Below are 27,280 nucleotides of genomic sequence, written 5' to 3' on the forward strand. Positions count from 1 at the left end.
TCTTATCTTGGGGGATCTTTATACGCCATATCTTGTCAAGAGCGATTTTTTTCGTCACAGGGGATTTTTTTTAAATCGTCGAAATACAATTTCCGGTGAAAATCCAGCCATAACTCGGTTCCCCGTGGTAAACCCAGGATGAATCAATCGATTCTTAGGACTTTTTTACATAAGAAAAATCATGGCAGGACTTGGAGAACCAGCCGCGTTCTGAGATGTGGACGTAATCGTCTATTTCCCGATTTTATTCCACTGTGAGTGAAAGGAAAATTAGCAAAACATCAAATAAGTTTGAATTTCCCTGCTAAAAAAATATAAATAATAAGGGCTCGTAATTTTTTTTTAAGTGTTTGTCTCCCAGCTCCAGCCGAGAAAAAACTCAAATGTCTAATTTAAACAAAATTTTCTAAAAAATATGCGAGAGGTATTACAATATGCTTGAAACGTTATGACAGTTATGCTACTGTCACAAATTTAAAAAAAATGGGAGTGTTCTTTTATTACGTAACGCAGTTGGGGGGAAAGGGGGTGTTGGAGGCCATGTTACGTTCCATACGAAATTTTTAAAATTTGCATAGAAATTTTATTACGAGGGGGGTCTCTAAAACTCCGATTTTTTGCGTTACGTAATAAAAGAACGCTCCTTTTGGAATCAACATATAGTTTTTTCCTTAAGCTTCACGTTTTTTTCCTATCTGTTCCATCTATTCCAAAATTCAAAATATGTAAAAGATTTAAATGCTTTTTTTTTAATGTTTGTGAGGGGAAAAAAATAAGTTGGAGGTGTCATTGCATTTGCCAATGTTTTCACAAAAACGAGTATCTTGGCTGATTTTGAAAGCTCTCCGAATAATCAAATCTTGACTTAGTTTGCCAAACTTGTTTGATAATCCGTAACAGCACCAAAAGACAAAAAATCGAAAGACCAAAAATGAACAGTTTCCAGTGCGTAATCAGGCAACGAACTCGCTACCACAAAGCTCATCGTACCCTGCCTGCGGCCAAACCATCGAACACAAACACTGTGGTGTCGTGACGCACGAAGAGTTCGGTGTTTTTTCCAGAGGCATTCCTCCGCAAAACCAACGAAAAAACGCGTCTTGCCATCAGAGTCGTAAAAATATAGATCCACAGTGAAATTTTCTAATCTCTCCTGACGACTTTCATCTTTCTGTCTCTGTTTGGTAATGTTTGGCCACCCTTCGGAGCGGACTGGCTGTGTTCCCCCCAAAGGGACAGTGTCAAGGGATGGTTGAAGTGCGGTGGCCAATTCTGGCATATTCCCCCGAGAGAAGGGATGAAAAATTTCCCTCCCCAAATCGTAATTTGTCTTTGACTTGTCGCCTTTAGCAAACAGTACGTGTTGAAGGCATTTTTTGTGAAACTTGAACAAAATCTCAAACACAGCAATAATGATCAATTTATAAAAATGAAAACTTTCTCACCCATCGAAAACCCGCAGTACATCAACCAAGGGTTTAGCTCAAGCTTAAAGAAAACGATCTTTACAAATTGCATTACTACACCCCATAGTCTGCATCAATAAATTTAATTGCCAAGGCGATAAAATAAGATTATAACGACATAAAAGTTCGCGCGTCGCAACCCTTTTTTCATCCTCGCAGCTGCTGCTGCTGCTTCCGCTAAAGTTTCGCTGTGACCTAACTAAGCTCGCTAAATAAACCACATTCACACACACACACACGCGCCCGTTACAGACGAGAAGACGGAACTTTTCGCCATTCTTTTCTCACTTCTTGTGTCTTTGACCGAGTTGCGAGAGCAAATCCTCCTCCCGGAAGTGAACCATTCTGTGGTTCCTTCGCAAAGTCAAGCCCATCACGTCTCTGCTTGAGGGGAGATACTTGCTCATAATTTAAGCAGAGCTGAAAATAAGGGGTATTTTAAGTATGATGGGAAAGCGGTACGTTGTAATTGGCCAAGCAGCAAAGAATTTTAATCATTCATTTGCTCTTGATATTTTATAAAAGTTTTAGTAACTTTTATCAACCTAATAAATTTAGTAAGCCATCAATGGTCAAGTTTCTACTTACTTATTTTTGCTCCAAAGATATGATATATTTCAGAAAAGGTTATCGAAAAAAAAACTATGTCAAAACTTGAGATGATGTCAAAAAATATGGGATGATCTGGGTGAAAATTTTGAAGATTTTGATTTTTTAATCATATCACAAAATAGTAACTTGATTAGAGCAAAAAAGAAGATGTCTCGGGTAACTCACCCGAGAGCCGTAAGAGTCACCGTGACCTCTGACACTAGTTTTCGTTTTTCTCCAAAATGAAACAAAATTTCATGTATCTTTAGTTTGGGCACTTGAAGGACGTGTAGATGAACAATCTATAACATTTTTGATATTGGTTTTTCGTAAGTAGGTCGAATACCGATGCAAAAAGGACTCTGTTTACCAATGAGCCATTACGGCTTTTTAAAACTAATCCGAGATGTATTGTTTTTTGTATAGACTTCATATGAAATTACACGTAGTCATCGGTAGGGTTGGTGTCAAATGACCAAATTCATTTTAAAGTCACCATTGATAAGCACAATAAAAATCAAACTAAATGGATTTTATTTGTATTTTTTGATTTGGCTCAAACTTTGTGGGGTCCTTCCCTATGACCAAATAAGTTATTTTGTGTCATTGGTTCACCCATACAAGTCTCCATACAATTTTGGCAGCTGTCCATACAAAAATGGTACGTATATATTCAAATAGCTGTAACTTTTGAGTGAATTTTCTGATCAATTTGGTGTCTTGGGCAAAGTTGTAGGTATTGTTGAGGACTATTGAGAATAAAATAGGTACACGGATTTTTTTTTGCAGAATTCTTAATCAACTTTTATTTTCACAAAAACTCAATTTCCCAAAATAGGTATTTTTTGATTTTCGAGATTTTTTTATATGTTTTAGGGGACAAAAACCCGCAACTTTTGAGCCATAGAGAAACATGGTCAAAAAATCTGCCACCGAGTTATAAATTTTTGGAAAAATAGTGATTTTAGGAAAAAATCGAAATTTCATGCAAAATAAATTTAACGTAATTTTTTAATGTAAAATTGAATTTCCAATCGAAAGGTACTTTACGGATTTTTTGATAAAAGGCTCTGTTTCCAAGATATAGCCATCAAAAGTTTGATTTTAACGAAATATTTGCAGTTTTTTGATTTTTAAAAATAGTGACCATGAGTGACCATTTCTGAAAATATTTTTTTTGAAAAGTTCAGAAAATTTGCTATGAAATTGTCTAAAAGACATTGAAGATTGGACCTCGGGTTGCTGAGATACAGCGGCTTAAAGGAAGAGAAACATGAAAATTGAAGTTTTCTAAGTCTCACCTAAACAACCCACCATTTTCTAATGTCGATATCTCAGCAACTAATGGTCCGATTTTCATTGTTAAAACATGAAACATTCGTGAAATTTTCCGATCTTTTCGAAAAAAATATTTTGAAAATAATTATATCAAGACTAGCATTTTAAATGGGCGTATTATTCAATGTGTGGCCCTTTTAAAATGTTATTAGTGATTTAAAAAAAATTCCTAGGCAATTTTTTTTCCGTGTACCTATTTTTTCTCAATAGTCCTCATCAATATTCAGAAAATTCACTCAAAAGTTACAGCTATTTGAATATGTACGTACCATTTTTGTATGGACAGCTGCCAAAATTGTATGGAGACTTGTATGGGTGAACCAATGACACAAAATAGCTTATTTGGTCATAGGGAAGGCCCCCACAAAGTTTGAGCCAAATCAAAAAATACAAAAAATAAAAATGGTCAAAATCGGCCGATTTCGTAGAGAGTTGCTCAGAAGAATATTGAATCGCGTAAGAGTTTTTTTTTAAAAGGACCTATAATAAACATATGAAACACAATAGCTTAAAGTACCATTAAAAAAAGCTCTTAAAATAAACACTAACAAACACGTGTTTGTTTACATTGCGTGCTCTAATTTTTGTTTATTCAAGGTCAAACATTAAAACGTGTTTTTCTCGGAATGTCAAAAAGCTAAGTGCGACAAGATAGCACGACAACGTCGATATTATCTTCTCATATTTATCGTATAATGTTGTGCCGGCGATGGCCTGTAGCAAAAGGCAAGACACTATCCACTAGCCATTGATACTAGCAATAGTGGCCAAGGCAAAGCGACATGTCCCATGAGCCGCGAGGTTTGTAGAGTCCCGTAAGGCTATAACGCTACTTCGTGCAATTCGACGTCGTAGTGCTATCTTGTCGTACGTAGCTTTTTGACGTTCCGAGAAAAACGCGTTTCAATGTTTGACCTTGAATAAACAAAAACTAGAGCACGCAATGTAAACAATAACAAAAACGTTTTGTTTAGCTGACCATTTTGTGCAATGTCCCGATGTTTAGTTTAAGTTGGTTGTTGGAGTCCCGAGTTATAATTACAAATGTTCACGGTAGTCTAACTTGTACGTGCGTCAAACGCATTCTGACCTGAAATCCCTCTGACCAAATGACGCACATCAATTTTCAGGGAGTGACAAGATAGGGGAAATTCTCGTATGTTTGGCAGGTTTAAGCACTCGCTCCTAACTCCATCCAATTTGCTGATTTTCACTATTTAAACAACTAATTTTGCAAAACTATTGACAGAAACTTGCTTGCTCACTTTTTATTGAGTTATTTATAACTCGATTTAAGTAGAAAAAGCTTTTAATGAGCTGTAATTGAATGTCAAAGTGCCTGTCCGCTTTGTAAGCGGATGATCATGGGTTCGATGCCCATCTGCTCCAACCTTCCTTCGGATGGGGAAGTAAAACGTCGGTCCCGGCCTTGGTTGTTGTTAGGCCGTTAAGACATTCCAGGTGTGGGAGTCGTCCCCCTGCTAAAAGTACAAACAACACACCAAACCAAACCTACTCCGGTGGCATCGCTGGCGGCTGTTGGACTCGCAATCCAAAAGTCGTCAATTCGAACCCTGGGGTGAAAGATTCCTTGGAGTAGAAAGAGGTTTGGGTGCCCTCCCCATTCAAGCCTTCGGACTCCTAGTTTCGAGCAGAAACTTGCAATAGAGACCACAAAAAAACTGGGGGTCGTGAATGTGGATGGTTTGATTTTTTTGAATATCTCAGGATTGAAATCGAATTTTGGGGATCTGTGAAAGTCAAAAGATGAGGCATTCTGAGCTGCATGCAGGCGTTCTTAACTCAATTTGGTCCAAAATGCGCGTACGACAAGTCAGCACGACGGCGACGAATTGTAAAGGGACTGCAGTTTTATGTTACCCATAACTATCAAAGAGCTTTTCAGGTTTGACGATGAGAACAAAATCAAATCAGTTCGGTTTACTATCGTTTGTATCATGCTGTTAAAGCAATCGATAGCATACTAAAAATAGTCCAGCATTATGCCCATTGAACTTCGGTCTGTAGTAACCTTCGCTATATCAGCATCAACCCCTGGGGCGATGTTCCAACGGCCTGCCTCTTCCGCTTCTGATATGTTCCTGCACGACTAATCTTGAATTCATCATCAGCACACACACACACACTCATATAGATGCACTGCCACTCCGTAGTCAAGAGCGAACACGCGTCTAAAATTAAAATACAAAGCATTATTCGTGCTCCCTAAAGCAGCCCTTCCTCCTCAACCAAAATTGTGAAGTGGACCCCTCTGCTGAATAGTTCTAATAAAACACCACCAACCTTCTCTTCTGCCGAGTTCAAACGACGACGTCGACGGCGAAGGTTTTCGCATTTGCAGTGATTATAATACACACACTCGGCTGAGTTTTTTCTAAAAATAACTCCAAAATACGGCATTTTCAAAGGCACCGACATGGATAAGAAAAACCACTTTGTGCTAGGTTCTTCCTAAAAATAGTTGGCCCTTTCAACAAAACGCCCCCTCCTCCCCCGCATCATAGCAATCAATGAGTCACTTCCATGCAGAACTTTGGTGGACCAGCAGCAGTGTGTCGAGCTTTTATCGAGGAAGGATGTAGATGAGCTTTCCTGTGCGCGCCAAAGCCACAGTTTCAGTCCGCTTGAATGGGCTTGGGACCATAAAAAGGGCTTTAAAAAAACATGCTTCTTTTGGTGGAGCCACACCCTAAGAACTACGCTAGCGACCTCTTGAGCGCACCGCGGCGAAACATGAACCGACTTTTTTCCCCAAATGACTCTTACATATCCCATGGTAGACATCTGAAGTGTCTTACGACTGCTGCTGAACTCAGGAGCACCTTGCTGGAGTGGTCCTGCATGGAGCAACTTGTGCCAACGTCCAGCTGGTAGAATGCTGGCTGAAATGGCTGTGGAACTTTGTTTAGCTCAGTTGAAGAGGAAGTAGACTATATGGGAAAAAAATTTCCGCCACGATGAGCTTCTTTATCTCTTGCCAAAAAATGTATTTTAAAATGCACCAAATTTGGGTATCTACTAAACAAAAACTATTATTTTTAGAACAGAAAGATACAGGTTTTGCTTTCGAAAAAAATATCTACACAACATTTTCAAAGATTCTGTTCTCGGGCTACACATAACCTAGGACAAAAATCCAAGTTCATTTAGTAGGGTATGTATTTATTGAAGAACTCATGGTCGAAAAATTCACTCGGAGGTCCAGAAGACTTGGCAAAAAACAGCTGCGGGATGTCTAGTGTGTACATTTTTATTTTTTAAAGTTATTTCTGTGACAACGCGACCGAAAAGAATTTTAATGATCGCATTTGTAGGGACAATTATCGACTTCGCTCCTAAAGTTTAATTCAGATCCAGATTACCTCCTTTTCTGATATACAGTGTAAACTAACAGGATATTGTTTCAATAAAATTACAATTACAATTACTGGCTCTCATTTTTCAACAAAACATAGCAAAATCAAAAGATCTTCAAGATCTTCAATTCTCAGTTAATCATAGATTGGGAGCATCAATAAACCACGTGGACACCTTTTTTTGGAAATCTCAACAAGCCAATTTGGACTTAAGGGTCAAAAGTTACAGCCATTTTTTTGCATTCGAAAGGGGAGATCAAGCACTACAAACGCTAAAAAAATCTCAGGGGTATTTTTCTTTAAACTCGCGATATCTTTATTTAAAAATGTCTAATTTTCGAGGGAAAAATGTATTGGACCACTCTAACGAAATTCAAAAATTAAGAAAATTAAAACTATATGTTTGTTCATGTAATTTTGCTCGCTGAATCCGAATCTGTCCTCAGAATTGACCCAAATTGTCAAAATATCGATTTTTGATCATATTTTGGGTTTATATGACATTTTTCGAGAGCTCTAAAACTTTACTCAAAATTGCTGCGTTAAAAAAAAACTGATTTTCGAAGGTTCGCTCAGATGCTTTCTCTGAATTTGGTTGTAGAAGGCGTAGAATGCGAGATAAAATGTTTGTGCCCAAAGTAGCTTCTATTGGCAAACGAAACAATTTTCTAGAAAACCAAAATAAATCCCAAAAATATTCCTGAAAAGTTGGATTTTAAAAATCGCCCTAATCGTGAACCACACTAATTTTCAACTAATCCAAAAGTTTCCCCTTTCTGTAAGCAACAACTCTTTTGAAAACACCAAAGCTCCAAAACTTTACAATTTTTCGGAAAATCTATTTTCCACTTAATTTTGCGATCTGGACCACTGTGCACTGTTAGTATAGTTTTTGACGGTTAAATAATAAGATTACAGTACACAGAAAAAAAATCATTTCCCGTAATCGTGAATTGTGTTCATGAGTTTGAGAACCACGAAGGAATTTATTCATTAGTAGGGTGCATTTGCACTATAAATGTGAATATATTCCTTCATGGTTCTCAAACTCATGAACGTAATTCACGATTTCGAGAATTGACTTTTTTTCCGTGTACGGGCTGTCCAAAAAATGCTCATCTTTCTCTACAAGCCTTTTTTTAAAGAAAGGATCTACCTCACCTGTAGGTGGATTTAATCAGGATATTTAGGGTTGATTATTTTTCATTTTTATAAGCTGCATTTTTTTACAAATGATATTCTATTCTCCCTTTTTGAATGAGGCTTAACTGAGTTCCCTGTCTCCCAGCATCGCATGCTCCATTTTTTCATTTTTTTCTGGAATTTCTTGGACCTTACAGTTTGTTCTCCTTTAACTAAAAAAACACCCACAAAATGAGCAACCATCTCACGAATGTTGGTAGAATCATGGGGCCATCAGACAGACCCAGCCAAAAGTTATTACCGCTTTAAATTCCTCCGAATATATGCGCTCGGAATAGGGACCATCCACAAACCACGTGGACACTTTTTTGGAAATCTCAACCCCCCCCCCCCCCCCCCTCATCGTGGACAATTTCCATACAAATAAAATCTTTTTTGTATGGAGCGTGGACAATCGCCAAACCCACCCCCCCCCCCCCCCCCCAAAAGATGTCCACGTGGTTTATGGATGGTCCCATATATATCTCAGGAGTTTTACTAGCTGCTGCGCCCCTGTTGCTGGGAGTTTTGTGGAGACACATCTTGTGCCGCACAGCATCCAAAGAACGTTCCAGTGGCATGAGTGGACTAGTATTTTGTTAGAACGGGTCATTTTTAAATATTTTCTGAATAATCTAGGATCGTCTGAAAAAGCGCTTCTTTAAATCCTAAATTATTAACGAAATCCTTTTCTAGAACCAAAAGAAAATCGAACATCCCTGAAAATCATCGCCATTGATCCATCTCTTCAAACGAAAGGCTAGGATTTTTACCGTGTGGAAACGAAATCTATGCTAATGACGATGTCAAAAGATTCCATAATAAGCGAGCGTGGGAATAATTTCTCGGTCGTAATGGCACTCTGGCGTCTGCTAATTGCATTCGCTGGGCCAGCAGCCGTGCTCCAGATGATAGCCGTCTGTGGGCTGCGCTCTGACAGTTATCGAGCTGATTATTTCACTAGTAGAATTGCTTTTATTATCTCTTCCTTGCAACGGCTGTCGGGATGTCGCGTTTTTTGGGGGAGATTTGCTTTTTTTTACTGAGAAAAAAGCTTTTAATAAAATTACGTTAAAATGGTGAGAATCAACCATATAGGTGGATTAGGAAAGATGTTCATTCATCACTGGTGATCGTTTTTAGCTTGGTTGCGAAATATTTGAACGAACCCCTAGAGGACATTCAAATATTAACTGACCGAGCCGTGAAACACAATCAAAATTAATTCAGGCCCAATAATTTACACACCATGTAACTTCCCATCGTAATTCGGCACGTTTCACACGTTCGGTGGAAAACGTATAAAAACTGGAATTTCCCTTAGCCCGTGAAAAGGAAGGAAAACTGTAAATCTGCCATTATCATTACTACACCATTATGATCTGGACAGGACGTGGCGCGCAAAATAACGGCCGGTCGGTCTACCGATGACCATCGCGCGGGGCACCCTTAGACATTGGGGCGAATCTCTTCCAAACGGCCAACGGAAGAGGGAAGGAAAGGGCGAGCTGATAAAGCGAACGCCAGTACGATGGACTGCAGACGGAAGACGGAGCACATGCCAAATGACCCCGAGGTCCCTCCCCCTCGAACCCGGGTTGGACGTCGAAAAGCTGTGCTGGGTCTATCTGTTACGCTGCGGATCAATGTCGTTGGTTATCCTTGGACAAATCCAGGACGGTCCCGGGACGAGGGGCGAAAAACGGACAGAGCAATAAATTATGTGACATCATCTGTGACCCGGTCATCACCGAGTAGAGGAGGCTATCCGGTATAGGGCGGATTGCCGCCGTTTTACAGTCTCTCGTGTCCGGGGCTGAATTGTTATGATATTGCCAGGATAGTGGGTATTATACGAGTGTCGTCTGCGTCACTGGTCACCGACCAACATCGGGGCTATAACCTTATGTGTGTTTGTACATGTACGGGATATTTATTGAACAAATATGACCATTATTTGGCAGTGCAAACACGCTTGAGACGTTGCACCGAAGGGGAGGGGCGCACCATTATTTGGGACTTGTTTGATTAATTGGTGGGACAAAGTTTACTTTGAGTGCGGTGCTCAATTTCATGTAGCAAAACACTATTTACTTCGCCAGTAAATGGGTATGTATCCTTCTCCACTAAAATGTATTTTCAGTTTAACTTGAAAATTAGTTGACTAGTTTTCAATGTGTCTGTTTTTCAAAAATCATTTATTAATAATTATGTAGAATAATGAGCAGGACAGTCACAACTCCTTTCCAAGAAATTTTGTGTTTGAATTTTGACAGCTAAATCTACCATGGCCTCTAGCATTATGTTTCATTTCAGTTTACTAATCTGTTTTCAGTTACTGTAGGACAGATTATTTCACTTCAAAAACAACTTTTCCTAAAATCAATCTCTTTTTCATAAAAAAAAATAAAAGGTATTAATTTAAACATTACAAAGTCTTAACTAAATGATTTTTAATATAAAATGAAAAAAGGAGTAAAATGAAAAATGAAAAAGTTCCAAGTGAGCTTATTGTACAAATTGCTATTTTTATCTAACTTATAGTTAAATAAGTTTTTTTTTTCCATATACAGTAGAAATTATAAATAGCACCGTCCACTATTTAATATGTTACAGAATTTATAACACCGCCGCTGAAAACATCATTTCTTCACCTACTTCGGGCAGTACCATCAGCTTGCTTGGTTGCATGAGCGTCGCGAAGCCTGCCTCAATAGGCCGCCCCAAAAAAATTAAAAGTTGTCAAATCTTCGGTGCTCACCCCTTGAATGATAGATTAGGATGTCAGGAACAATGTTTTCATACAACAAAAAATTCCCAAAAATGGTTTACAACTCGCGCGCGGAGCTTGAATGAAAAAAGTGCATTTTTCGAGTATTTTTCAGAAATGCGAGTAAAAATCATACTAAAGTCATTCAAATTTGGTCGCCTTGGGCTTCAAGTTATAGTTTAATGTCCCCTGAACAAATTCTTGTACAGAAATAGTTTATAAAAGCTTGTGTTTGGGCATGGCAGGGCGTTTTAGGGAGAAAAATTTGTATTTTTTAGCTAAAAAATTTCAAAAATCACTACTCCCCAAAACGAGCCGAACATTTTGCTTTTTTTAACATTCAATTTCAATTCAGTGTTTATTATTTGTACTTATCAGATTACAGAAGATGTATCTTGTTTACAATTTTTAGTGTTGTGGGATTCCTTGCATCTAATTTTAAGTACATTTGCATCAGAGGATGTTTTTAAAGTATGAAAAAGGGTTATCGGGAGCAGGAAAAAACTAGCAAAAAAACCTACTGTTATTGCGAAAGAAATGGGATAGTTAGAGGAAAACTTATATCTAAGGCAAAAACTAGCTAGGTCGCTCCTAGCATCTAAGGACGTTATCCATTGTACTTAATCATCAGCTCCTATGTACTTAATCATCAGCTCCCCAAGGGCTAAAAATTGCTGTTCTTTATTCTGGCAAGCACGGAAACGGGTGAACATTTCTCGCGCCAGCGCCAGGAACTCAGTAAGAGTGAAGAGGTTGGCCCCATCAGCTGTTGCATCTTGGGTCGGATCAGCTCCGCTGGCTGAAGCAGCGACGCTGGCGTCCCCACCCAGGAGGGTGTGCTGAACGCTGGCCTGCTGGTTGTTGAGCTGTCGAAGTCGTAGTTGTTGAAAATCGATTTGATGTCGTCTTCCGCTGCTTTTCCACAATCTCGAGGTAAGATTTTCGGACGGAGCATCCTCGGAAATTTGCTGTGTGGTTCTTTCCACAGTTTGCACACTTGACTTTGGTTTTTGTTTGCTCGGCGTTGTTTTCCCCCAGGCTTGATTTCCGGGCAGCGAACAATCTTCTGTAAGATGAGTTTCCCCGCATTTCACACACTTGGGGGTCAGTGTGCAATTGCGGGAACCATGACCGAAGCGTTGGCATCGGTGACACTGCGCTGCGTCGGACGGTCGTCTGGTAAAGTACCTCCAGCTGACCACGAATCCGTCCAATGATTTAATCTGGCGAAGGTCCTGGAGCTTTACCGACCCACGATCGAACACTAGCAGGTAAAGGACGTGTTCACCTGTGACTGTTTCCTTACTTGAGATCACTCGTATCTCCTGAGGGTTGACATTGTACTCAGCAAGGACATCCGCCAGCTGCGATGGGTTCACTGAAATATATCCGGCAAGCACAATTTTCACTGGGGTCTTCTCCCGCGAATCGTATGAGTAATACGGAACATTGCCATTTTTCAGCACCGACAATACTTTTGTGTACATCGGGCCGTTAAGTGTTCTAATCCGAATGCTGTTTTTCAAGATCAGCATCTCAAACTCACAGCCAGCACGAGACAATAGATTGTTGACTGCTGCTGCGGGATAGTCGGGAATCACAATTGGCACTTGTTTTTTGTTCTTCACTTTCGCTTCGTCCACGGTGACTGCGTTGTTTTGATCGTGTTGACTTTCGCCGTCGTCGTTGCCTTCTTCTGCATCACCGTCATCGTCATCGCTCAAAACACTGAACGTGTTTGAGGTTAGGACTGCAGAAGTTGATGATGCTGAATTTCCACCGGAGAATTCTCCGGACGAACCTGCCTTCTGCTGGGTGCTACCTTGGGCCGTCTTAGCACGAGTTTGAATGGGGCTTCTTACACCATAGTTAGGATGGAGCTTCGTTGGTTCAGGTACGTTCGTCCTGCAGCTTAGGAAAACAGACGGAGACCAGGTGCGCCTGGTAGTATCCGTTGGTTTCGTGATTCGTCCCGGGGAGGCACTTCGCGATTGACCCGGTTGAATGAACGGGTTACGTCGATTCGGGAAGGGTTTCTGCCCCGCGGGGGACCCATTCGCGGATAAATAGTTAACTCACGCCAAGAAAATCGAAAATTTGGTTGAGCTCGGAAGACTATGAACTTGCTGGCTCAAAGGTTGCCAGTGCCTTTCATAACATTCAATTTATGTCCACGCAAAGCCGAGATATTTGCATTTCAGTGAACAAAAAGTGACGAATTTTCAAAAATTTTTGGTATATATTTGGTTTTTAGCATAAAACATTGGCTACTATGATTACAAACGGGAAGGCACATATTTTGGATATTTTTATTTTGCTCGCTCAAAAACGATATTTGTTAATAACATTTCATGAGAAAACATGAGATTTTCTCACAATGTGACGTAAACGACAAATAATCATAAATCAAAATTAATTTTATTAATGTTCATATCTGCAAGCTGTAAACGTGATTTTTTTTATGTATGTACATTCGAATGAAACAAATTCATTTAAAAAAAATCCAAAAAAAGGTTACCCATTAGAGCTTTATTTGTTCATATCGAGAAGAGCACAGAGCAGTACTTATAAATATGTCGTTTACGTCACATTGTGAGAAAATCTCATGTTTTTTCATGAAATTTTATTATCAAATATCGTTTTTGAGCGATCAAAATAAAAATATCCAAAATATATGCTTTTCCGATTGTAATCATAGTAGCCAATGTTTTATGCCAAAAACGCTTATATACCAAGAATTTTGAAAATTCGTTACTTTTTGTTCACTAAAATGCAAATATCTTTGCATGGACATAAATTGAATGTTAAAAAAAGCAAAATGATCGCCGTGAAATTTCCTATAAGCTGAATGCATAAGTTTTGACTGCAAATTTTTTTGGCTCGTTTTGGGGAGTGATTTTTGAAATTTTTTAGCTAAAAAATACAAATTTTTCTCCCTAAAACGCCCTGCCATGCCCAAACACAAGCTTTTATGGACTATTTCTGTACAAGAATTTGTTCAGGGGACATTAAACTATAACTTGAAGCCCAAGGCGACCAAATTTGAATGACTTTAGTATGATTTTTACTCGCATTTCTGAAAAATACTCGAAAAATGCACTTTTTTCATTCAAGCTCCGCGCGCGAGTTGTAAATTATTTTTGGGAATTTTTTGTTGTATGAAAACATTGTTCCTGACATCCTAATCTATCATTCTAGGGGTGAGCACCGAAGATTTGACAACTTTTCATTTTTTTTGGGACGGCCTACTGCCTCAATCTTTTCTGCAGGAGCAGCAAGTGCTGCCAGAAGAGAGTGAAGAAAAAGTTGATGTTTTCAGCGGCGGTGTTATAAATTCTGTAACATTTTAAATAGTGGACGAATCTTTTCGCACTCTTCGGCAAATTGTTCCCTTGAACACGGACTATGAGCTCATGAGGTTTTTGAAAAATGCAAAAATCGTTAGGGGCTCAAAACTGACAAAAACCAAAACGCACCGATTTTATGGGTTAAATCACATTTAAAATTCAAAGTCGAAGTGCTATTTCAGTTTTGCAGAACGAAATTTACATGTTATTCTAGGGCCTACGACCTGGGTTTCTCAAAATGCCAGTACCTTCGAGTTAGACGTTATCCAACGTCAAAAGGGTGTAAACTTATAAACACTTATCTTTTTCAAACTAACCCAACCTTTTTCTGTTACAGTTTTCCAGGCAGACATCAACTAAATATTATCCCCCCTGACAGAACCCCTCTCGATATGAAAAGGAAAATTCCAACAGGCCAATTTCAATCATTATCCACCTGTTTAGTCGCGATATTTATTATTTATTCACTTACTTTTTTTATTACACCACAAGCATTTGTGTCTTTGTGCGTTCACAACGAGACGCACCCCATCGTTTGTGTGCGTTCTGCGGGGGGAACTTGGTCCGTCTCTCGTCGCTCCCACGACACTTCCTGTTCCGCACGCTCTCTCGCCCTCTCTATTTCTCAGCCACTTTCCTCCTCGTGGGCCAGGAAATTGTTCACAGCCAGAATCCACAGTTTTCACTGCGGTTTGGGGAGTTTTCTCACTTACTCTCTCTCTCTATCACACACACACACACACAGACAGTTTTTTCCTGTCCGTGGCCGGGTCAAACCACGTACGCTTGTATTTTATGGTGTGTATATGTGTGTCAGTGTGAAATATTTGTTATTACGTCGAGTTATAAAGTGAGCCACGAAAATTCTCCGTACACACCTTTTCCAATCAATTTACTGCTAGTGATGAGGATGAAATTATGTACACCTTTCAAACATGGGTTTACTGTATTATTTTTTCCACTTTTTCTTCACACACTATCAACTTATCTTCTGACTGGAAATCCTTCAATAATCCAACTTTGCAGGGTAGATTTAGAGTTTTTTTTTCTCTAATTCGGTGTCAACCATGAGTATTTTCTTCTATTTTCATCGATAACCTTTTAACAACCTTTCAGGTGAGTGCTTTCTCAATCCATCACTGCCATCGAAGCTCCATACATTCAATTTCAATTAAAAAAGTAATTAAAAATATGTACACCTTGTTCTCACTCTCTGTTTCTTGCAGCGTCGTTCTTCCACGAACCTCAACTTATTCTTTCTCTCCGCTGCCGTTCATTTTCCACACGCGGTCAGCTTTTACTGGGTACGGCTTTTCACGTCATGTTTATCACCATTTAATAGCACAGGCCACGTGGCTTGTTGCTGTAGCCTCCCTGGTGATGATGGAGGGGTTTCCCTCGTGTATAGTTCCGTTCGTCCTATAGTGTCGTCTCGTCTGGATTGCCTCCCTCCTGCTCCGGACGACGATCCTTCGCGGAGTGTGGTTACTTTGGATGAACTGTCACCATACGTCGAACCTGTTGATGGAGAAGATGAATTTGAATTGTAAATTATGCGGCTATAAAACGTGTGAATGGTGCTTAGGCACACGATTGCTGACTAATTGCTGGTACGAGGAATAATGTAGTGGAGATATGACTATGAATTATGACCAATGAGGAACTTTATTTTAGGATTAATCGTTATCTCTTCATTGATGTTTGATAACAGATAACACTATTGCAGAACTGAACAAAGCACAGGAGTAACATGCACCGGCAAATCGTATTAAATTTTGGCTTAACCATGCCACAAAACTTTCTGCTCAAGCGAGCGGTTGAATAAATTTGTATTAATTTTTTGATTTGTTTTTTTTTATGTACTTTACTACTTAACTTATGAGAAAACCCGCATTTTTTATCCTTAGCACTGAAACGCCAACACATGTCAAACTTACACGGATGCCCAAGCCGGAACGGTAACTTTAACTTGATGGTTGTCGAGCATAACTCAATCAATCAGAACGATTCTTTTTTCCAGTGATTTCTAAGAACTTGATTTGATCAAATCTGTAATTTTTGCGATCGAAATCATCGTTCCATCTTTTTTTAACGCGCATGCCTCCGAAGAATTTCGGGATTTTTTGTACGATTTTTTTGATCGCAAAAATGACAGATTTGATCAAATCAAGTTCTGCAAAAAACTAGGATCATCTAAACATCTTTTAAACTCACTGGAAAAATACTCGTCCTGGTTGGTGGAGTTATACCCGAGAACCAGCGAGTTTAAATCACCGTTCCAACGTGTTGAGGGATTGAGAGTTAGAATGTTAAAAGAATGCGCAACAAACAAGGAAATTGTTATCTTATTCCAAAATTGTCAAGCTTACGGTCCCAATCCTGCAATAATCTGATTGTAAAAATAGTCAAACATTGTTGTAAACAATTTTGTAGACGTTACTTTAGGGGATGAATCAAACATTATATATCGATAGTTCCCGTCCCGTAGTTTTGAAGATACTAAAACGTGTGTAGCAAAAATCTTGGTGCGAAAAACTCTGCTAATAAGTAGTTCAAAAGTTATGCATAAAAAAGTTTTCTCGCGTGTATCCAGATGTTCGATAAATGGCTAGAAAATGACCCCAATACCTTCATATTAAAAATCGAATGAAAAACTTTTCCAATGAAACTTCAAATTTCAAGATTTGGCAACCCTGTCCAAAATTTATGACCTATTCTTTTTTGGATACTAAAATTTTCGTAATTGAAAGACGCTTTACATACATACGCAGACACAGTTACATACATACAGATAAATAAGATCAGGCTTTAATCCCATTTATCTATATGTATGTAACTCTCTATACAAACTTTGCACGTGTTTTTGGGAACCCCAAAGTTTATGCTTCCCCTCAACTTGAGCCTGCGAAGAAATTTGGTTGGTAATGATTGAATACCTTAACCAAGCGAGAAAGAAAAACGATGTTTGGTTGTTGAAAGCCAAGGCTGATTTAAAAAAAATTAAAACACTTATTTTAAATCCATTTGAAATTTTGAAGGTTGTTTTGTAACAATTCTTCTTCAGTTGTTCAACTCGTTTTTTTATGCACCTTTATCAGTTTTTATCAAATTAATATGGATTCAGTGCCTTGAGGCATATGTTACATTAGGGTGGAATCGAGTTATATGAGAAATTTGAAAATGCGCAAAATCCAATCAGCAACACATTTGTTGGGTCCTTTTTAGGGTCCTATACAACCTCCCAAAATTTGAGAGCGATTGGTTAAGCCCACGATTGGCGCAATGTGAATGAAATTTGTATGGAAATTACTATGGGGAAACTTGCATAATCACATCTTTGAATTTAAAAAAAAACATTTTTTATTATTTTATGAAACTAACACCGTAGAAGTATAGCCTTGGATGTCTTGAACAACTCTCCCGAAAACAGTATGGTGCTAAAGTGCTTCACAAAAAGGATACAGAGTTTTTAAAAGTAGTGTTTTGAACTAATCAGTGAAACTCACATTTTCTGCCAAAATTGCCAAAGAAATTATTAAATTCAGAACAAACATGATTGTTCTTATATTTTGATGAACCTCACATAAAATCATGTTCAGAAATGTTCAGAACACATTATTTAGTTAAATTGCACCCCAATTCCTCAAATATATTCTAGTTTGCGAAAGTTTCCGGTTGACTTGGCAGTGTTGGCAAAAGTATGATTTTTACCTAGTATTTCGAAATGTCTCTTTTGTACGCTCTGTAACTTTTGTTAGAAGCAATATAGCACCATACTGTCTTCGTCTTTCTAGTTGTTTAAGACATCCAGGGCTATACTTATACGGTGTTAGTTTCATAAAATAATAAAACATGAATTTTGTAAATTCAAAAATATGAAAATGCAAGATTCCCCATAGTAATTTCCATACAAATTTCATTCACATTGCGCCAATCGTGAGCTTAACCAATCGCTCTCAAATTTTGGGAGGTTGTATATATATAAAAAATTTAATGCTGAAGAAATCAATTTTTGATTCCACCCTAATGTTACATTGTTATAAAATGGCATACCTTTGCAATGAAGTGTTTTTTTAACTTCATCATACCGATACGAGAATCGAAATTACAACCTCTGAATTGGAAATCCAGAATCCAGAAATCTAGTCGAAACCCATCCCCTACCGGCCAGGATTCCAAGTGAGCAGATTTAATGTTTAAAGGGATCTGACTTTGCCGAGCCAAACAGGAAACGAATCCATCACCTTCCGCTTATCAGGAGAAACCTGTAACCTCACGGCAAGGGTAATCGGTAAATTAAAATGCTTGGACTTTTTTACATAAGAAAAGTCTTGGCAGGTCTTGGGGAACCAGCCGCGTTCCGAGATGTGGTCATAATCGTCTTTTTCCCGATCTTATCCCACTGTGCAAGCTAAGGAAAATATTATGCTTTTCAAGGGAAAACCGTAGATTCCGACGACCCCGGATGAATTTCGGTTGAGCCCGACGGAGGTTCAGTGAATCGACCTGGTCTCTTCGGGAAAGTTGTATGTAAACTTAAACCCGCTTGAGACAAGCCAATTTTCAACCATAGAGCTTATATTTGACGTGAGAGTCCCTATGGGTATGTCCTACAAGGAGAACCACACCAGAACTTGATCCGAGAACTTTTCAAAATCTGTACCCACCCTAATTTCATAGTAGAGCAATTCCAGCCCAAAACAGGAATTTTTTAGGTATTTTTTTCTCGACCCTCTCCGATTTCAATGAAACTTTGTAGACATGTTATCCTAGGCATATATAAGCCATTTTTGTGTATATGGAGCCAGTAACACTCGATTATGACATTTGAGAAGGGAGTACGTGTTTTCAATATTTTTGTATTTCGCAATTTAAATATTGCTGTATCTCGAAGCCGTTGCATCGTATCAAAAAGTGGTCAAAGACAAACTTGTAGGAAATTTGACGGGCTTTCCGAATAAAATACACTGAAAGAAAAAATCACTTCTCTTTTATGAGATTTTTTGGTTTTTAAGTTTAAAAGGTAAATTTGAAGGTGAGCCCACGATTTTTTTTTCGCTCAAAATTTTTGTGAAAATAGCCTAAGATGTTACAAAAAGACTCACAAAAAATGCAGGATGGAGCAACTGACCTAAAAAAATACAAAAATCATTTACTGAAACTGTTTTTTTGAAAAGTGCTCTAAACGTCAAAATTTTCAAAAGCCGAATACAGGTATCGATTCTCCAGATAATTTTACATAAAAGTCTCCATATTGACCATTGTCCTAAGTCCAATCCTTGTGAAGTTACAGCGGTTTTAAAAATAAAAATGTTGAAAAAATAGGTTTTTTGATGGTTTTTGGTAATTTCTATATGACGGACTTGATTTTTCAGTTTCGCAAATATTTTTACCGAAAAGCTCGTCCGATTTCCCATAAGTTTGTCTTTGACCACATTTCAATTTGATGTATGGGCTTACAGATATAAGCTAATTTATTATCCAGGTTACTTTACTACACTGAAAAAATATTATGTTTTCAGTTATGAGCAATGTAATTAGCTTATATCTGTAAGCCCATACATACAATGGAAATGTGGTCAAAGACAAACTTATGGGAAATTGGACGAGCTTTTCGGTAAAAATATTTGCGAAACTGAAAAATCAAGTCCGTCATATAGAAATTACCAAAAACCATCAAAAAACCTATTTTTTCAACATTTTTATTTTTAAAACCGCTGTAACTTCACAAGGATTGGACTTAGGACAATGGTCAATATGGAGACTTTTATGTAAAATTGTCTGGAGAATCGATTCCTGTATTCGGCTTTTGAAAATTTTGACGTTTAGAGCACTTTTCAAAAAAACAGTTTCAGTAAATGATTTTTGTATTTTTTTAGGTCAGTTGCTCCATCCTGCATTTTTTGTGAGTCTTTTTGTAACATCTTAGGCTATTTTCACAAAAATTTTGAGCGAAAAAAAAATCGTGGGCTCACCTTCAAATTTACCTTTTAAACTTAAAAACCAAAAAATCTCATAAAAGAGAAGTGTTTTTTTCTTTCAGTGTATTTTTTCGGAAAGCCCGTCAAATTTCCTACAAGTTTGTCTTTGACCACTTTTTGATACGATGCAACGACTTCGAGATACAGCAATATTTAAATTACGAAATACAAAAATATTGAAAACACGTACGCCCTTCTCAAATGTCATTATCGAGTGTTACTGGCTCCATATACACAAAAATGGCTTATATATGCCTAGGATAACATGTCTACAAAGTTTCATTGAAATCGGAGAGGGTCGGGTACAACCGATTCCCTATTTGACATGGAAATGCTCAGTAGCCTCACAGTAAAAAATTGTGTAAATTTCGAAGGTGTAATTTTGGAAGGTTGAATATTACCTCTTTAATGACGAAATGTTACCTCAATTTTGACTTAAAAAGTGTCATTACACCAGAAAAAAAGGTGAAATTACATACTTTCTGTGGTAAAATTACACTTTTTTACTGACATAAAAGATGTACCCCTTCCCAGATGATTTGTTTTACTGTGTACGTTCAATGCATTATCTACCCACCAGCCTTCCGATCGGCGATGATAAGGCGGAGGATAAGCCGTTTGGTGAAAAGTAAGACTTACTTCTATAGAAGATAAACCTGCCTGATCTACTCAAATTCAACCCTTCGTCATATTCGCACCCCACTGTCAACGTGTCATATTCAATGCATCAACTCAGCGTGAATTTCCTGCGTAATCCCATGCAGAACTTAACATAAGACAGCCCAAAAGTTTGCGGTCGCTCAAATTGAGGCCAACATTTGCAAAAAATATGCATCGCCTTATTCGCACGACCCGGGTTCTGGTTCTGGTTCTGCCCTGGTGGCATGGCACGGGATTTTTCTAGTGGAAAATCAGCGTGACGTGAGTGTGCGAAAAATGGGAACAGCCTTGCTGCCGAAAAACACACTCGCAGTCACATCCCAAATGGCGACAAAAACAAGTTCTGAGCGGATGCCAAAAAAAAAAAGCCGGCAACATTTTTTCATTGAAAAAGAAAGAACGTGGGGCGAAAGGGGAAAGACCAACGGGAAATTAAATCGGGCAGATACATTTCAACGGATATCCAGCTGGGAGGAAAGCCGTCGTCAGTGCAGCAGCTTTCGGTTTACAGAAGGACCAACCAGCAGCATCCAGTGTGGGCCTAGGACTGCCATAAAATGATATTGGGGATGACGAAAGGAAGGAAAACGATAATTTACATATCTTTGAACTCCAGCATTTTTATTATGCTCTCCGTATGCCTACGAGGACACGTAAACACATCGTCGTACGGTGGAGCAATGAGATTCTGGGTCAGATTTTGGGAGGCCGTAAGCCGTATGCAATGATGTCAGCGAATTTCAACTGAAAAGAGATGCAACCGAAATAAAGCTCAAGATGTTTGCTATGCTACACTCTACGAACGACTGTATAGGGAACGATGAGTGAGTACGACGGGCTCTAAAGTTCTGGAAAAGACGGTCCGAGGACGGCCGGACGAGGGCTTTAGACAAAAAGTCTACGATGCAGATGCGGAATGCAGATTCTATGGAATTCACGCAAACATCGTCTCCAGCAGCAGCAGGCATATTGTGAGCCAAAAAGCTCAGGGAGAACGCGACTTGGAGGCAGTTCCCGGGCCCCGGAATGTATAGTGCTGAATAAATCCATAAGTTTTGCGAGCTATGATTTATCCCGGTTTGGTGGAACCCCGGACTTGCTGTGTGGCAACGCTGCTATAGTAGTGTCAAAAAAGGCGGAGGCCTGTTCGAGTTACAGCTCTGCTACCGACCATAATGCAAAACATTTGGCATGTTTTTCCGTGTGGCGAGCTTTATTGCTGGGCGGATATTGTGCTATGAAAGCATTTAGTGGATTATTCTGTTTTCTTTTTAATCGATATTCGAGGATAAAAACCAGCAAAAATCCTTATTAAAATTTATCATAGAATTATTTGTTTTATTTTCCTTTTCGTTCTGAAATATAATTATAGACAGACTGATTTTGCACAGGAATTAAATAAAATAATGAGAGGACGGTTCCAACTGGACTGTAGAAAAATCTAAAACCATGTAAAAATCTGCGATTGGCCAAAAATTTAAAACCACCCAGAGCAAAATCGAGATTTTTACGTTTTTATTTATTACTAATCATTGAATTGACCAAAATGGCTGAAATGTAAATGGCTGATAGATAACATTCTACATAAAGAAGTCTAGGTTGATTGGGGTTGCAAAGTGCATTGTCGTTGAGATATTGCATTCTTAAGTAAAAAATGAGTGATGCTTTGGAGTAACCATGGGCGCTAGAATAATTGAATGCCGTAACAATGTGTTTTAGTTTGGGGGCCATCCTTAAACCATGTGCAAACTTTTTTTTTTAAATTTCAGACCAATAACTTAGGGTAGGAATCTTGCAAAAGAGACTACCTAGACAAAATTGTTGAGCGAATGATTTGATTAATTCTTTATGATTACTTCAAACTAATCCAGTAGCAACCAAAGACAAATAAACAGACGTAATCATTGGACATTTTTGTTGATAGTTCATCAATCACTCCTTACTAGAGACAGTTAAAAACATGCTACGATAGTGTCCACGCAAACTATGTAAATCATCTTTCAGATGCATTTAAGTGAACCGTGATAAATTCCAAATACTGCCACGGCGTGTTTTCTTAAGGAGAAAAAATAGTCATCGCTACTTTCAAATGTGTCTTATAGGAAATTTTCTCAGCTTTCCAATGCTTTCATCGGGAAATTTCTGAGATATCTTTATTTTAAGTTTTTTGTTTTGAAATCCTTCATCATTTATTGGAAACGTTTAAATAACAGTCCAGGAAACTTGTCAAATGATGTGTTTCATGTGTCATTTAGTCTTCAAAATGTGCAAAATAAGACAAGAAACAACTTTTTAGAAGGTTGCAAACCGCTAAACATTTTGAAAATGAAGTTTTAACCGAATTTTAGAATATGTGGGATTTATTCAGAAATTAAAATCATAAAACCACATTAAAATATTATTTTTACAAGAACAAATAGATTATTACATTATTGTTGTGTACAAATAATACCGGTCTGCTCTGATCTAGCTTGGAATTAGCTGATACAACCGAAATTTTTACAGGTTTGAGATTGATAGGGTATTATTAATACAAGATTTTTATGAATAAACAAGCCTTACCCGACAAACTTCGTCTTGTCCTTTTTTCGTTTGTTGACGTTTTTAGCTTTTTCCTTGTTCAGCCTCCTATGATCAAAAATTGATTTTACGTAACATTCTCCATACAATTTGCCGATGTTCCGGAATCGGTTCCAGAGTGGCCAAAGTTGTAACTTTTTGGCGTAAGAACCTTCCTTGGGCTTGTACGAACCCAGCGCAACAAAGAGCATCTCGATCCGACGCTCCGTATTGAACTGATTCGCGTTCGAACAAAACCGTCGAAATTTTTTATATATATAGATATCATATTTCCTTAATCAAACATTAACCAGTTGCATTGATACAAAACATGTTGATATTTAATACTCGAAAGTTTTTTTTTTTTAATAAATGATCAAGGAATTATCAATATTTTAGAAGTTTATAAGACTCTCATCTTCAATCTCATCTTTTTAAAAAATGTCTTATTTCCTGATTTTTGTTCAAATAGTTTGGAAAGGAAGTTTCTGTTTGAATTTTTTTGTTGAAATGATAAATAATATTGTTCGAACAAAAAAAAGGTTGTGACGGTGTTTTCAGCATACTGAATTGGAAGACTCGAGTTTTATTGCTACTTTTAAGTGAATTTTCAAAAGTAAACATTTTATAAAATTTTATTTTTATTTTATACTCATGAAAATATGACTTTTGAAGCTTGCAACAGAAATATGTAGTACATTTTCGATTTTAAATCATATTTGTTTTTATGATCCTGGTTAATGTTTGTTAAAGAAAATATCAAATTTTTTCATTAAAATTCGATAAAACCATTCAAAATCACAAACCTGCCAAAGTTTTGGTTGAAAAAGTTAAATCAGATCAAACACGTGAGACTTGTACACCAAAAAATGTAATAATCTAATAATTCTTGTAAAAAATATATTTTTTCACTTTTTATGATTTAAATTTTTGAATAAATCACATATATTCAAAAACTCAGACAAAACATAATTTTCAAAATGTTTAGCGTTTTGCAACCTTATACAAAATTGTTTCTTGTCTTATTTTGCACATTTTGATCAGTAAATGACAAATGAAACATATCATTTGATAAGTTTTCTGAACTGATAGTATAAAGTTTCAAATGAATAAATAAAAAAATTAAAGCCAAAATACTTAAAATAGAGATATCTCAGAAATTTCCCGATGAAACATTTCGCACTTAGAAGCATTGGAAAGCTGAGAAAATTTCCTATAACACACATTTGAAAGTAGCGAAGATTATTTTTTCCTGAAAAGTTTGTTCTTGAAAACACGCCGTGACTGCGTCCATCCCGGGGATTCCAGGGACAAAATTTCCGGGATTTTTCCAAAACCGGGTATTTATTAATCCTAAACTGAAAACAAAAAATCTAATTATTGTCTGGAAATTCAGAATTCGTCGCTGTCAGGTGCTAACTGCATTTTGGGTCAAATTGAGTTAATAACGCCATTTTGTGCAGTTCACGTTGCCTCTCTTTATGACCTTCACGAATCCCCGAAATTCGATTTCAATCTTGAGATATTCAATAAAACCCAAAAAAAAAAACTCCGTGCTTTTTTATCACTTTTTATATGAAAGAAATTTCAATCTTATCGTGCTATCTTAACACACCCTGAAAATTGATATAAGTTCGACAAAGGGCAAAGAGATTTCAGGCCAGAACGCGTTTCTAGTTGACTAAATATATGATCTTGAGCTTGAAAAACATAACAAATAAAACAAAAACAAAGATTTTAGGACTGTTTCAAAAATTTCCCGGGAATTCCCGGGATTCAAAAAATATTTTACCCGTTTCCCGGGAAATTCAAAACCCTGGAAAATTGGACGCCTTAATTCCGACTGCCGTGGTGGATTTTCAATCATTTTTTCTTCTTTTCGATGATTTGAAAGTGATCTATCCGAATATCTAAAAACATCAATAAAAACCCGAGTGAACATCATATATGCATCAAAATTCGGAGTGAACGTAAAACTCCGATAGGCAGAATGTCAACATAGTTTTTGCCATTCTCCATTCATCGTAGCGTCCAAATAGTCGACACACATAAATAAATATTCATATATAGCGGATGTCCATTATGAATTCATTGAAAGAATGTTATTCCGGCGTCTCCCACACCAAAAATACGTTTGGACGGACGGAGTTCAGTGTGAGAAGCAGATTGATTCAGCTGAAAAGTGCTGACGGAGGTGACCAACCTGTTATGTTTGACGGCGCCACATAACCGGCAACCGTCTACCGGAAGAGGCCTCTGACAGGCCTATTTTATGTGAGAAACATTCCAATCCAATCTGCGGTCCGCCGTCCTCGGCAGGGAAAAGTTGTCCAAAAGAGTCCGAAACAGCGAACGGGGAGAAGTCCTTGATTGGAAAAGTTTCCAATGCGTTTGTCGAGAACCGAAAGTAGGACCAAATTTTGGCAGTTTCTCGGTGGTACATTATTCTCTGGAGGGGGGGGATACAGTAACTGAGGCTGAATTGTGTTCGGTGGGCCTGGGAAGAATGGTGGCGCCGTGAAGTACAATGCCAAGAATCGACGCCAGCAGCGGCAAAGTTATTGTTCTATATTCCCGAAAGTACAATACATGATATAGAGGAAGTGGACTAAACTTTCATGGTGCGTAGAACGGTGCGATACTAGTTTATGTATGAAAACTTTGCGAGAAGATTCTAAAGATTTAACGTCAATATTTATTATTTATTATGAATAACAATACGGCTGGTTTAAATGTAAACATTAATCTGCATAGAATTTATAGTAACATTAACATGAATGGGTCACACGACCTTTTCATAGATTACCCTATCAATTCTAAGACGTTCCATATTCCAACAGCAGCATACGTATTGATATTATCGATGTTACTGCTGCGAGACTTGCGATACCATTCCAAGAGGAATCGGGAACGCACCATCGACCGACCCAAGTGTACAAACACTAGGGTGGTCCAAATCAGGGAACCTCCGGGTCGAGTGGAGCTCCTACGCTCGAGCTCAAATTTGAAATACGGGGGTTTCCACTAGGAGAGGTCTCCAAATTCGGACCACCCTAACGCACACGCGTTGTTTGCCTTGGTGTTTTACGCAAGTAATGGTGTGAAGCAAAATCAGGAAGCTCTCGTTGTTGTTGTTGGGCGAGGTCCTGAAGCTCTGAGAGATTACACTTTCTTTCAGTGGGAGCACTTTTATAGATTGAAGGGGGGAAGGAATTGACGGCCACCGCCTGGCTGCCTGCGTTCGTTCGTGATTCATTCTTCCTGATTACAACCGGAAGGCAATCGTTCCGAGGCGAACGCCGGTGAACAAAGAACCAAGCCCCAGCATAATCAAGTAGAAAAAGGGGGGAAAGCCCGACGTGCGGTCGATGGATGTTATCATTCTAAAATCATGCCAACAACAACGGTTTATATATAAAGCCATAAAAATAAAGTCGTCTTTTACGATTTGGGCCAATAAATACGATAGTTACCCCCGAGGAGGTGACCCATTTAACCGAAGAAATTCTGACGTGTCGTAAAAGTGATGACGTGACACCCCTCGTTTTGGGGGGTAGTTTGGGCAGTCAACTATAAATTCACAATCGGGAACGACTTGGGGTGGGGTTACTTTGGGGATTTAAACGGTTAAATTTGATTTTAAACTTGCGCAATAGAGAATTTGCAGCAAAGCTAAAAGACGCGTGTCGCCACCTATGAAAAAATAGCGTAAACCTATGATTTTTTGAAAAAATGTGTTTTTTCCTTCACAATCAACATTTTTATGAAACTTATGCCGGATTCGAATGAGAAAAATTATTTCCAACAATTTGGTGTACAACTTTCCAATATTTGTTTGATTTTTCTATGAGAAAACTGTAAATTTAGAAAAAGATAGTAATTTGGAGTATTTGGCAAGACAGTCTGTCAAAAATCAATAAAAATTGTTGAATATACGTTAACACATCTGTTATCAACTATATAACTGATTATTTCATTGATATATACGGGGAAACTCATTTTTTCGTGT

General features: G+C 38.0%; 1 protein-coding gene across 9 annotated transcripts in view; it reads right to left on the bottom strand.

Moving 5' to 3' along the window:
• The window catches only part of LOC120413416 (potassium voltage-gated channel protein Shab), a 148,438-nt gene that overhangs the window by 112,562 nt on the left and 8,596 nt on the right, over nucleotides 1-27,280 (bottom strand). For all 9 annotated transcript variants that reach the window (XM_039574229.2, XM_052711041.1, XM_039574226.2 and 6 more), the window contains exon 2: nucleotides 14,544-15,589. The gene's annotated coding sequence lies outside the window, so the exon portion shown is untranslated. The remainder of the gene's footprint in view (nucleotides 1-14,543; nucleotides 15,590-27,280) is intronic.

This window comes from Culex pipiens, chromosome 3, assembly GCF_016801865.2.
Source record: "Culex pipiens pallens isolate TS chromosome 3, TS_CPP_V2, whole genome shotgun sequence".
NCBI classification, from domain to species: Eukaryota; Metazoa; Arthropoda; class Insecta; order Diptera; family Culicidae; genus Culex; species Culex pipiens.